The following is a 14056-nucleotide window of genomic DNA, read 5'->3' as shown; positions in this document are numbered from 1 at the left end:
TCCTTGTTTTGTCCTGCCCAGTCTCATTGCTAATGTACTTGCCTGGAACAGCAGACTGCTCTTAACATCATATTAATATGTGGGGACTAGGATAAGGGTGCAGCCAATTGCACAAATCTGTTCAAGTATGTAAAGGTGCAGCTCAACATCAAGTGATAAGAAAAATGCCAACAGACTTATGAACCTGAAACTTAAAATCAAGGAAACTGAGTACCTTCCTTTCTTTGACATACTGGAACTGCCATAGATCATTACCTGGACCAAGCACGCATTGGCACACAGAGGAAAAATGCTTACAAATCTTTTTAGTTTACAGACCCATCTCATCAATAAGAGATGATTTTTATAATTCCTCTGCATAAAACCTGGCACAATAGCAATGATACATCATATACAACTACTGGTTCAGAGAAAACCATTGACTAAAAGCATGAGCCATCAGCAGAGACTATGCTCTTTCACATCTCCAGGATGATATTAAGTTTGTTATTCAGAAACACAACATCTGTACTGCATTCACGCTCTGAATAATTATTGCTAGACAGATATGTGCTGCAATTTCAAACATCTCACCATCATTTATCTTAATATCATTGCTTTGCTTTCTGCCCTATGGCTCTGTGCACAGCAGGCAGCCAAACGTGTTTTTAACTTGAGATCCATTATCTTCTCTCATACAGCTTGAGGTTTTGGCAACACCTCATATCACTCTGATTACTCAGGGCCTAATCTGAAGAAGCCAGCTAATGTGGAGCCTTAGTGCTTGCCTTGTTCTTAATCTATGTGTAAGAATACAATGCACAAACATCTCATGGACATCTCCAAAGACAGTCTCAAAAGCTCACTGCAGCATCTTTTGCTTTTTTCAGAGCGCTTGTGTACTGCCTTTAGTTAGTCTCTCCTTTTCCAAATGTCGTTCTATTATTTCCACACAGTATTTCACAGTCTGAGAAGCACTGTGCATGAGTTTTTAGCTAGGTTTAAAAATTAGTGGGTGTAATATTTTATACTCAAGAAGGTCAATAACAAAAAATTGCTTTATGCCCTGTTCTGCAGCCAATGGTTAAAAAAAAGCAATCTGCTGCTAATGAAGTGTGCTGTGTTTCAGGAGCTCAGGGCTTACTTGCAATGAGAACTATTGCTATGCAATTCCCAGCTCTTCCCCTCACCTCCTAGAGCTGCTTTGATATGAGGAGGAACCCACAATTTTAGAAAAGATGTTTGTAAAATAATTAGTTACTCTGCTGTCACCATGTTTTCTACATAGCAAGTGATATGCCCCAGCCTGAATAAACTGACTGAGATGTTAGATAAAGCAGTACAGTGCCCAACATTGCTGCAGGAGAGAAGGTATGAACTAAGCAGCATTACCGCTAGGAGTTATTCCCTATTCTGTAGCAAAGTGAAAAGAGCTTCATAAAGGTATGTTAGTTCATGGTGTGTGCCCATGTTGTCTCTCATTTTCATAAGCTTTTCTGTCTAAGTTGTATAGAAACAGACTTGATAAGTTCTGGACTTTTCCCCAGTCTGTACATTAAGTACAACATGTGCTTTCATTCTAAAATTAGAGAAAAGTCTGCAGAAAACTAACTCTGAAAAAAATACTCTTTGTTAATTTCCAGACAGGGAGCATGACATCCCATTGTATCCTATAAACCAGGCTTCTTAGTGAGACCGTATCTCTTATGATAAACCTAGAGCAATCCATCATTTCTGTCTAAGACACCAGATACAGGGTCCTCACTTATAACCCCATAACGCATAAACTAACAAAATCCAGCTTACATTTGTTTCGAATCAATTAGAAAGTGGTTTATGTCATTTTGCTATAATGAATCACTCCAATTTAGCCTGAATCACTGCAGAACATCTTGCTAACTCTGACATTTTCCAGGAAAAAGCTTTTTCTTTTAACTACAGATAGTTACCTAACAAGCACAACCCAATAATATATTCTTGTGCAGGTAAAGAACAGAGCCATCTGCATTCACACACATAATAAAATCAATACCTCAGCTTTTAAATAGAAGTAAATTTACATTATGACCTTTCAATTCACAGGTTGTGCTTACTGCCTTTATTAAAATATGAAATGAAAGAAAACAGAAAATGAAGAGAAGAGAAATATAAGCTTGCAGTTAATCATAACTGTCCTTTTAATCAAATGATTCCTTTGTTAACACAACAACATGAATTCAATAGAATTACTCTATATGTCACAGAGTTATATAGATCAATTTATGCCTGTGATGGGGGGCAGTAGGATATATATAAATATAAATATAAATTCAATTCTTACAAAGAAAGGCAAAGATTCTAAATTAGATCACTGCTGAAATGGGAAGACAGCATGCAATGCAAGTTCTCAATTTCTTATGGTATAGCTGCAGAAAATGGGCAAGCTGAATGGTATTGAAGTATGCTTTAAATGAAATATTCAAAGTCAGTTGGTGAAAATTAGTGTTATGCCTTCAGCAGGGAATAAATAAGACCTTTTTAAAAACAGAGTGCTAGGTACTTTCAATTCTCACAGGCTCCAGTCAAATCTGAGAAACTTTAGTATCTTGGGGTTCTAAGATTATTGTTAGAATTCCTTACACATATAGACTTACTTTCTTTACTGTACTTCTAGGCACCTGACTTATATTTCCTCTTCAATTTTGGTATGTTCTGACACTTCTACTATGGACCCTTTTGAGTTCAATAGCACAAGATGTTTTTGCCTGCCAGCTTAAAGGTCGCAACCACTCTAATGTGACTAGTAAACAGAGGCAGTCACCTTCTACTGACATAACTCAGAAATATGCAGTGTCAGCTTCTATTCTTGCACAATGAGTAAGATGACTCCTTTGACTCCAGTGCATGAACAACCATGACATATGTTAGTACAATATGTATGGCAGAAAATGAATTGTATGCAATGTAGTGGTAATTACTAGTAGCTCACAAGCAGCACTTTTGAAGCCAAGGCAAGGAATACTTTAATATTGCCAACAGGAAGTATGAATTTCTCATTTAATTCCATATCATACTGATTTATTTATTTATCTATTACGAGGGAAATCACTTTCTAAATATTAAGAGTACTGCTTGGGAAAATCATTAAGCAAACAAAGACCTACGATATTTTCTAGCAATAGTGACATCTGCAAAAGTGAAGCTGAAAGAGACCTTGAAATGTTCTCTGACTGAGGCCTCTGTTCCTGATGCAGAATGAAATTGTTATTTCCAGGAAATACTGTTTGTACTGTATATTAAAAGAACACAGGTGAAAATTCCAGTCTCTTATTCCAGCCCTAATAATCAGAAACTTTGTGGTTTTTTTTACTAAAGCAAAACCTCTTATTGCAGCTGATATTCAGCTCTGCTTTTCCTACTCCAGTAGACATGAAAAGCAGTTTTATCCTGAAGCTCTTTTAGACTGCTGCAGAAACATCTCCTGTCTTCATTACATTTCTTCTTTATTAAATCAAACCAAAGTTTCCACAACAGTCCAGACCACAAACTTCAAGATGCTGGAATATCTGGATATATCTTCCTTGAATTGGATAGGGCTTGACAGTGCAGAAATTTTACCTTAGCAAAGATGATACTGGTGTTGGAAAACCTGTGAGTATTTCTGTCATATCTAAAAGTATATTTATTGATATTAGGTTGTGTGTTTTTGGTTTTTCTTTTCAAAGAAACCATAAATTAACTGAAACTTAGTAGTGTCCTTTAGAGTTTGATTTGGTAGTTAAATACCAATCACTATTATGAAAATGATTTCCAGGACTTGCCTTGTAAAACTCTTGGGTTAGTTACCTCTATCATGTCTTTTATACCTTTAACATTCTAACATCCATTCACTAACATGCTCAAGATATCTAGTTAATGCAAGAGCACGAGATCAGGTATGGAGATCAGGTAAGGAATAGTATAGGGAAAACACAATTTCCTGTGTAATTTCGAACATCTCATTCTACTTTGAAAAGATAGGCTACAAAGACATACAGTAGAAAATCAAATAAGGACTGCAAATGCAGGGATGAAAGATAACACAGACAGTATACACAAAAGTCTGGAGAATGAGAAGAAAGCATTGAATCTGAATTTTAGCTTATTTTAAAGCTCTCAAGATACTGAATCTCAAATGCATGATCTTTAGGGCTTGAAACCAACATAAACATAGATGAATTGACCTTCAGGTCACCAGTATTGTAAATCCAAGAGCTATTTAGAAGATTCTCTGAAGTTGTCAACTGCTATGTTAAGACTGTTAACTGAATTAACAGCAATCACTAGATTAGCACAAGAAGGAAGAAAATTCCAGAGACTGGGGAAATTCCAGATCCAGTATCCTCCATCCTATTCTGAAGAGCCAACTAACAAACCAGGAGCTCTCCACTCAGAGCTTTAAGACTCATTCCTTTCTCTAAAATCCTTCCTTAGTATCTGCAACATAATTATCATGGCAACTAGAAGTATTTTTACCACATAACTCCAGCAGTGCAAACAAGCCCTTCACATTTTGTTCTCATTTGAACAATGTCACCAGTAACCTTCAATAAAGAAATGACATTATACTGTATGGTACATGTTATTCTCTGTTTGTTCAGTCATAAACCTTTTGGTTGTATCTTGTCCTTGGAAAGCAAACAAAATAAAATCTCATAGCCTGGTGTTTAGTTGGAGCTACAATAACGCTATTTAAAAGGTTCATCTACCAAGATTAATCACCAAAAACTGAATAATAAAGATTTTGTTGACTGACTCTTTAAGTGATTGCTGCAATATAAGTTAATAACACCAATATAGTCCAGTATTTATACAGAGTGGCACTGGATGTAACCAAAGCTCTGTCTGGATAGTGGAGCACTTTTTACTTTAAAATTATATTGTACATAAATTGCTTGCACAAAGATCAGAAAAAAATAAGCCAAATTATAAGATCATTATAAATACTATCACTGTGAAAGAAGCAACAAGTACTTCCCACCCAAAACACAAATTCAGACATTGTAATATTTTGGCCATTGGAAGATGTGTTAGCTTGACTCTGAAACAAGTGCATGATAACTTTTTTGTCTTGACTTCCTTTAATATTTGCATTTTGGTGCCAATCAAGACACATAGTTTCCAATGATCAAATTATTAGGAAATTTTAGAAGAAATGTTGACTAGTCAGATTTTATTTATAAAGATAGAACTGCAAAAATAAGGCATTTGTACATATTTGCCCTGACAAACACTTCTGAAAAGTAACTGTTTTTCCAATTGTTTTCACTCTCGAACAGTAGCAGAAAAGGTATTGAATTTTATGAAGAAGCAAACAGACAAACAAGACAAACAAAATAAAAACTCATCAACCAAATCCATTGTTGATTTGAATGAATAGTTCAAGTCTAGATGGAAAATTTCTGCCTGTGTAAGCAGCAGCAACTGTGCACACAAAACGGAGATTTGACTGCTCTGCTCCAGGTTTATACTTGTTCTTTCTCTTGGTTCTATCTACATGTTGCAAGCTGCTGTGCTATTTTTAAAGCATGCAACAAATAACCTGACTAAATGCACAAAAATAGCTATTCTGCACAGCTCTTGTTCTAACAAGAGCATGCCTAACTCAGAAGCCAACACACAAGTTAAAATTTACTTGAAACATCCAGCAATGCAATTGAAGTAAATCAGATTATTTCTGCATTTTTGTCTTGAACTCCACAGAATGCTTCATTTAGTATAAAGTACTGATGCTTTCAACCCTACATAGTCTGCAAGTGGATGACTGCCAGTATCTAGCAGAACGCTCATGTTTTCTGGTACTTCTTACCATGAGATGCACTAAGTACTCACTGGGACTCATAATAAGATTCACTACTATGAAAAGTAATGGAAGTTCTTGCCATCACCATCCAAGCTGCTGTTATCAAGAACAAAATAATCCCACTCACTACGCATCCAGAGAGTTTTGGATGAAGCCAAATATCACATACAGAAATCTGCATAAAGAAGGAAGCAGGAGAACAAACATTTGTATCTCTCATCACTCAAGGACAGTACAGGTGCTGGCATATCACTGAGCAGTTGATCCAAGGAACAGAGGAGGACAGTGCTAGAATTGAAGAATAATCCTCAGAACATTCCAGAACAACTTTTACGAATAAAACCCTAGGAATCTGAGTGAAATCACACATTATTCCCCTAACTATATTGAAAAAAATGCCTGGATGCATATCTTGATAGCAGGTTGCTAACAAAGGCCTGCTGTCTGAGAGCTCTGCTTCCATATTTCATAGACTTTAATGAGAATTTTGAGACTACAGGATATGAAAGTGAGGCCTTTAACTGGAGAATTAATTAATAGGCATGCCCTTTTGGATCAGGATGCTGAGGTCTGTATATTGTCTAACCATATATGAAGATATCAAATAACCGCTGCATATTCCCCATTTCAGTCTAAGAAAATTTGAATAGCATACGCTGTGTGACCTAGCTCAGAGAAGACAAGGGTAGATATGCAGCTCTTTGTGAATTGACACCTTGCATGTAACCATGCAGACAGCAACTTGGTGACGTTGGGCAAATAGGTTGTGAGCCAAACTAACTAAAGGACATCAAAAATCATATGATCTGGATACTTTAATGCTTTCTCCAGGGTTCTTACTTCTGACTGTGGCATGTAAATCCTGTTTTGTCAAATTTAAAGTGGAGTTTTGACAGGACAGACTGCAATAAGTGTGTTGGTTAATGCATTTTTCTTAACAAGTGTAAAGATTAACAATAACACTTGATAACTTGCAAAAACTGTTTATGCTTTCAAACTGGTTTGATTTCTGCATACGCATATATTAAATGATTATAAGGGAACTTAAGCACACTGCTCCTATTACATTTCTAGGAGTAACATATGACAGACTCTGCTTTGTGATGTGCTTATAGCTGGAAGGTTTATGTGAAGTAGTTATATTTTGGCAGGAAGTAAAAATACTGTACTACTTAGAAGACCATCTCAGAGTGAAGTTTCTCACACTTCCAGTTAATAGAAAGATTAAAGGCTTTTTAATTTTACTATTTTTTTGGTTGGAAATTCTCCCTAATACACTGTTGCAGGTCTAAATTAATAAATGAACAGAACAAAACTAATATTAATATTTGAATTAAATATCTATTGATACTTTTTCTTTGACAGAAAACCAACATGGCTGGGTAAACAGATGAAGTCAAATCTACTAGGGGAACTTTCAGGTTTCTGACTTCAAATCAATATCTGTTGGTGAGTTCTTTCTCATTTGCTGATGCAATAAAAAATCAGGAAAATGAAATAATTCTGCTTTCAAAATTAATACAGGACTAGATTTTAGTATAAGTAACTTCAACTATAAGTATTCAGCATTTCTACTAGGAACTTAATGAACTAGGAAGAGCTACAAACACATTACAAACACGATGCAAATGTTCACAGCAAGAAGTACAGCTAAACCATTTTCTTTTCATTACAAAGGATTAACACCATCCCTGTCATCAGATACTATTTCTGAGCTAAAGGACAGGATATTATTAAAATGTTCTAACATAAAAGATTGTCTGATCGTATTCCAAATTTTATCTGCATCCATCTGTATGCTTTTTGCATCTCTTTCATCCTACAACCCTCTGTAGATTCTGTGTTTGGATGAATGTGCTCTATATGGATGGTACTGCTATATAAGTTCACTCAGTCTCCACTGATTTATATGAAGCTTTCTCTAGAGAGAATAGATTATTATATACATTCCCAAACTACACAGCATGATAATGTTTTATTTGGGTATTTTGTATCCTGCAGAATTAGACTAGCGGGATGATGACAATAAAAGTGCTACCTGTGTGACTGAATTTTATGCAATTATTCATTAAATCAATTTAAATTTAAATTGTTTTCTTGAAATCGTTAATGAAAGCCTGCAGTAGAAATATATAAATCCACGGGGCAAATAAAAAAAGGAATGGGAAATCTTTTTTCTTTTAAGAATGCTCAAGAACAACTTTTTAAGGAAAATTCTATGAGAAAGAACATTCAATAAGGATTATAAAGTTGCTGAAATATTGTGATATTCAAAACTCTTTTGTCTGACCAAGTGTAAAGATACGTCTGAATTACATTCCCTGGAGTAAAAGCTTCCCAAAAACTAGATCAAGACAATGTTCTTCTCCATTCTTGATAAAAAAAATTATGCTTCCTTTAAAACGAAGTGAAAGGTTATGCAATATCACTGCTCTCTTTCTAGCTTCTAGCTCTTGCCTTTGTTTTATTCTCTTTTAAAGTATTGAATAAGGTTTATTCTCCTACCTGTTGAGAAATAGAAGAGATTAAATATACAAACTGGATAATCCCAAACCTGTAAAGTAGTCACAGGCAGCATTTACTGCCTCACCCTGAAAGATGCTAAATCTGTGCAAATGCCACACCCTGAAATGCTGTCTTCCAATGTCAGATACTCAAATGTTCTCCTACAGTGAATAGTATTGTATCCCTCCAAGGTGAAATGCTCCCACATTTCTCTACTGAACCTCAATGTCTTCTCCCTACTTATTACCCCCCGACCCGTCCCCCCAGTAATTCTTTGTTTTCTAAGCACTCTATTTCAGTCTCTGCTGCTCAAGGAAGTAATTCAGTTTTCCCACTGATTTCTCCTGCAAAATTCTTTCCATTTACCCCTTCTTAATTTACAGTTGTGAACTATTTCTTCACCTAGATGTCATTCTTTGAGTTTCTGAGGATAAACACAACATCTGAATACCTGAATGCCAGAAGGATTTTAATATACTCTGTTCTGATTCAGTAGATATTGGTTTTGTTTGCCCTTCAGCTTGCTTTCCTCAGTACAATAGAACAGATTCCTCATTTACAGCACATTTTTTTCCTTAATTCTTTCAAATATGAATTCCCTTCCTTTCCTCTGCTCAAATTTTCCAATTACTATGGAATAATCAAGAGTCTGATTTCTGATGATTTTTATTCAAGAATTTAGTCGAAAGTCTCAAAACTGGAGGAAAAAGAGAAGGGAACATAATTCATGTACTGAATCTTCTCTCCAGATTTCTTGGGATTTACCATGTTTGGTCACACTTCACAGACTTTGCAAGTGTTTCCTATAGCTAAACTAACAGATTTCTAAATTTCTATTATGTTTATTGTTTCTCAAATATTAGAATCACTGTAGCCTCTATCAAGTCCTTAGGGCATTTCTTTGCTGTATTAACAGTTCTCATAAAACTGCTCTTTGCCATTTTTATTTCACCAGTTCCTATATATACCCATGTATAGATTATTTTACACCATTCTAAGGGAATAATATATTTTCCTATAGTAAAAGCATGCCTAATTCTTTCAGGATTGTTTTTCCCTTCTTGTTCAATGTGTGTGGAAAGAAATAAGCTAATTGCTACTAAAGAAAACTTTTTATTCAATTAGCCACTGACTGCATTATCATGCTGTCCAGAACCATTTCTTTCCACAGTGTCAGTGGTGCCATTCTTAGCACACAGTTTGCATCAATGGTGAACACATTATAGGATGCAATAAATGACCCCACTTTTTTTTAATTATCATGAAAATTCAGCCAAGTGATTTGATGAAATCAATAATTATTTACTAGAAGAGACCGTCAGTACTATGAACATTATTCTTTTTACGTAAGAGAGAAATGTGAGAACAAATCCTAAGGAAAAAAACCTGAAATTAGCATTTGATTCTTTCCCAAAGTTTTACATACTCTAATGTGTTATGTGAATTCACCAACCATAGCTGGAATCATTTGCTCTTGACCTGCTCAGCTCCATCTGGAAGGCTGGGCACAGACTCCAGCTGTAGGTTTTAGCTATCAATATGTGAATTTGGTTTTGTTACTCCAGATTCAAGGTGATCATGAACCAGTAAGGTTTCAATCAAGAAGTTAGAATACCATAAAAGCATGAATGCATTGCCTACATCTGTTGACTATTCAAACCCTAGACGAAAAACCCAGGAAAAAGTGAGAAGAAGGCATATGAGGTTATGCCCCCTGCCACACCTATTGTTTACAGAAAGCTGCTGCTATCCCTGCCCTTCTCACACAGCCCTTAAATCTTGTTCCATATCACTGCTTAATAATTTCTTGTAGGGAATATTAAGGGAGGAAGAGACCCCCAAAAAGTAGGTGTGAATCTCAGAGAGCCTTTTTACAGCTAGCTACATCTGTTTCTAAAAGAGACTCTTTCATTATGAGCGTGCTATTCCAATATCTCCTATAGGCTTCCTCAGCATTTTGAAATCAGCAACATGGCAGCTAAAGAATTACAGCTTTCTTCTGTGTATGCAAATCCACACTTCTTGATAGGCTGCCATTTTACTGAAAGGAGGAAAGAGGAAAAAAATAATAGACAAGGATATTTGAGATACAGTAGTGGTCAAGTAAAAAACATAATTCTCCAATCTATATTTATATTAAACATAACAAGGTCTAAATGTTTTCTTATGTATTTAGGTAAATTTGTTTCTAATTTTGCAAATCAATGAATTATATATCTTTAAATAAATAAATCACATTGTTTTCTTTAGGCATGATAAATACTGTGAGTCATCTCAGACAATAGAGAACATAAATCCCACTGATTTTCCAGAAGAAAAAGTTCAAAGAGAGTGTTATTTTTAGGTCAGACAAATGTGAAGGAACAGAGTTTGTCTTCCACTAGACTGTGGTGGGTCAGATGAAGGTTGGTGTCACTCAGCAGCAAGAAAAAGAGAGCATTTCTCTGAGTGAAGGGCCAAAGCATACTGAACCCCTAGAGCAGAAGCTATCCCCTTTAGCAGATTTGTTTTACTGGAAGGTGGCAGCAATGTATAAAAGTAAAAATCTTGTCATTAAATTCAGCTTTCCTATACGTGCTCTGCTTCAGGTATGGCTGATAGCTGCTGAACAGAAAGACAAAAACAGCTTTTACTACTATCTCCAAAAGAGCATGATGCTAGCTTTGTGTATCATAACCACAGTGATGAGGGGAAAAAAAAACCAACCAAACAGTAGGTCCAGCTGAAACAGCTGTATAAATGTTATCTTGTATTCTTGGAAAGTTAGATTTTACTTCTCCAAAAAGAAGTGAAGAAATCATAACAGAAGGAGGAAAAAGCCTTTGGTCAGAGACCAAAACACATTTCTAGCCCAGGTACATATGAACATATGAACAACTTATCCCAACACTTCTTTTGGCACTGTTTGGTCAAGTGGCTCAGATAGCAACTGCTAGACTTAAAAATTAATACTTTCACAGGCATAACACCTTTGTCTGCATAAGAACTAGCAATTTTTATTTTTTTTTCCTCCAAAACGTAAATGAATAGGAAAGTTACAAGTTTCAGGATTTTCCTACAAAGCAATATTCTTTTCAGAGAGTAGAGTGTGGTGCTGAGATGTATAGAAGAGTGTGACTGGGGTCCAGTAGTCTTTTTATTTTCTTGATGAAGGCGTATGGAGACCAAGCAGTGGATGTAGCACAGTACAGTGCAGTGGGTGCTGTGTTTCAGCAGTGGTGACAGTGCGTCTGTGCGACAGTGCACCACTGCTGGTGCAGATTTTTATGGGCACAGCATGCAGGCTCTTGTTCATCACTGGTGAAAATGCATAGCTGATGGTGGTGACTGTGTTGAAAAACAGAGTTTTTTAGCTGAGAAATCTGCTTTATCAATGTTATTGTTCACATTGTATATATTGTAGTTTCCAAGGAGTTAAATAGGAAACATTACTTTTGGAGCAACCTACGTATATTCAGGAACATTTAACATCAATGGTTTTCTGTTTTAATTTAGAAAAGAATGGAATTGTTTATCTGCAGTAAAACCACACTACAGCTCACTTAGGATAGGAATATTTCTGCAGCTGCAAATGAGGTACAGTACATGATCTGATTGACTGGCAAGGTCCATCAGCATTCATATAAGTGCTTCTTAAGCTGTAGAAAGTTAGGCCTGCAATTGTTTTACACAGACATGAAAAATAAATGCAAATAACTTATTTCCTTCCACCTTCCTTTCTATAGGAGAAATAGTCTACAATTTGTATGTTTTCAGAAGTTCATCTTAACATAAAAAGACTACTGGGGGGAAAATAAGAACTGAGACTGTCACTCAGCTACAGCAGTGTGAAATCAAGAGGATTAATTTAAGCAGTTTTCTTTAAAGTCAAAGGTAAAGTTTAACTTTTACATCGTAACAGGCAGAGCTCCTACAGTCGACTGCTCAGAATTCAATGGAGGGCAGTAACAAATCACTGGGAAGACACTCCTTAAAAATACCACAGCCATTTCTTCCACTACTGGCAGAACAGAACCTCCACTGAATTTCACCCGTCAACTGAGCAGTCATCCATTGCACTGCTTCACTTATCTCCTGGTAAAAGAGATTTTTCTTATCTTTCCAGATGAAGAAACAAGGCAAGGACTAAATTTCCAGCATTTAGATTCCAGACATAGATCCATTTTACTCCCCTTGAAGAAAGCCCAAGCTATCAGAGTATCACCGGAAGAGAAAAAAGTGAAATGAAAGTGACTGAAAAAAAAACCCAGTATTTTTACCAAAAAACTGATACTTCTGTTTTGAATGAGAGCTTACTAGCATTATCATCAAGCATAAAGCTGAAAAATACACAGTTTAAGGTTGTTTTGCTGAAGCAAAAAACTAAACACACCCAACTCACCAACGTTTCCAAACTGCTTTCTGAGCAGCTATTCAAACTTATCTGACTTACTTGAGGAATAAAAATGTCTCCTCGCTGTGCTGCCCAAGCAGAATAATAACCATTTCATTTAAGCTCTACAGAAATAATAGTTTTAAAAGATTTAATAAAGAAATGCAGTATGGTAAGTACTGCAAATACTTCCCTGTCTGCCATAGGTAAATTATGTGGAATTATACCTTTTCATCAGTCTGTTTTCCACAGCACTACTGTTGCATTTTACCATTTTTCAGCTGCCAGAAGCAAAGAATCAAGCTGTAACAGCCTGTCTTTCTGCCTGGGCTGCCAAAAAGGGACACTAGATGCCTGTTGGCAGTTGCCACTCTCCCTGTTTCTATGGGATAAGGAATAACATCAGTACTACTTCCCAACTACAATAAACCTTTCCCACTGCTTATTCTCTTTCTTTCGTACTATTATTGTTAACATCATCAAAGTTGACTTATGAGACTTTGTTTAGAATAATAAATTAAATGCACTTAATATCAGGTTATCCAAATAAGGACTAATCTAGTGAAACATCAAGAGCCTGCAAAGATCATAGAAGTGAAGACAAGAAGAAGAATCCAGATAATCTAACCTATAATAAAAGGGCTGCATTATGACTGTCAGAGTAGAATGGCTGTCCCCAGTGAGAAAACTGTCAAGGTGACTCAATTTATTGAGACAGAGTATAAGTCAAGTGGAATAATCTCAGGATTTTTCACACATATCTCGAAAGATTTTAGAATGAGTGGGAGAAAAATATTTGAATATTACTTGTTTTTCTAGAAAGTGTGAAATCTGAGAAACACCTACATGAAGATCAAGAGAATTTCTTAGTGGATTTTGGATATTATTAGTTTTGCAAGGGTCAAGGAGTAGCTTGTTTTTGGATGGAGATTGCATTTGAAGAGAAAACTGCAGTGGCAGCTAATCCAGCAATTACCTTCCTGATTACTTGTGAGACTATCTAAATGATGTGCCTATCTCCACGATTGCACAAAAGGGTAGAGAGAGTTTGTTTCAAGGTGAGCGAATTTGATCCTTTCCCGATAAGAGGTAACGGAGAGAGAGAAAGATTTCACAGAGTATGAAATTGGTTAGGGAAATGTGCCTTAAGCACCTGAAGATAGCCACAAGGGAACTAGAATGAACTCCTTTGAATAAATCACCATCAGTAATAGACCTGCTTCCTTTAGCAAAATGACTTTCAGACTGTGTAGTAAAATAAAAAGAGAGAATGATATTGGGGTGTAACTTACCCTAACTCTCATTTAAGTAAAGTCAATAACTTGAACATCACCTTATACAAGCACTGCTAGAAGTTTTTAATCACTTCCTTGCTTGAT

General features: G+C 35.9%; 1 protein-coding gene and 1 long non-coding RNA gene across 3 annotated transcripts in view; one reads left to right on the top strand and one right to left on the bottom strand.

Moving 5' to 3' along the window:
• LOC107312880 (uncharacterized) overlaps nt 1-14056 on the bottom strand; it is a 345732-nt gene that overhangs the window by 98189 nt on the left and 233487 nt on the right. The gene's annotated exons all lie outside the window — the stretch shown is intronic.
• Nucleotides 1-14056, top strand: part of LOC116653361 (uncharacterized) — a 75521-nt gene that overhangs the window by 46010 nt on the left and 15455 nt on the right. For both annotated transcript variants that reach the window (XR_014945182.1, XM_085544660.1), the window contains exon 4: nt 7166-7249. The gene's annotated coding sequence lies outside the window, so the exon portion shown is untranslated. The remainder of the gene's footprint in view (nt 1-7165; nt 7250-14056) is intronic.

This window comes from Coturnix japonica, chromosome 4 (assembly GCF_054131305.1).
Source record: "Coturnix japonica strain WE chromosome 4, WE-NBRP24, whole genome shotgun sequence".
NCBI lineage: Eukaryota > Metazoa > Chordata > Aves > Galliformes > Phasianidae > Coturnix > Coturnix japonica.
The sequence above is the reverse complement of the archived record's forward strand: the minus strand, read 5'-3'. Positions and strand labels throughout refer to the sequence as shown.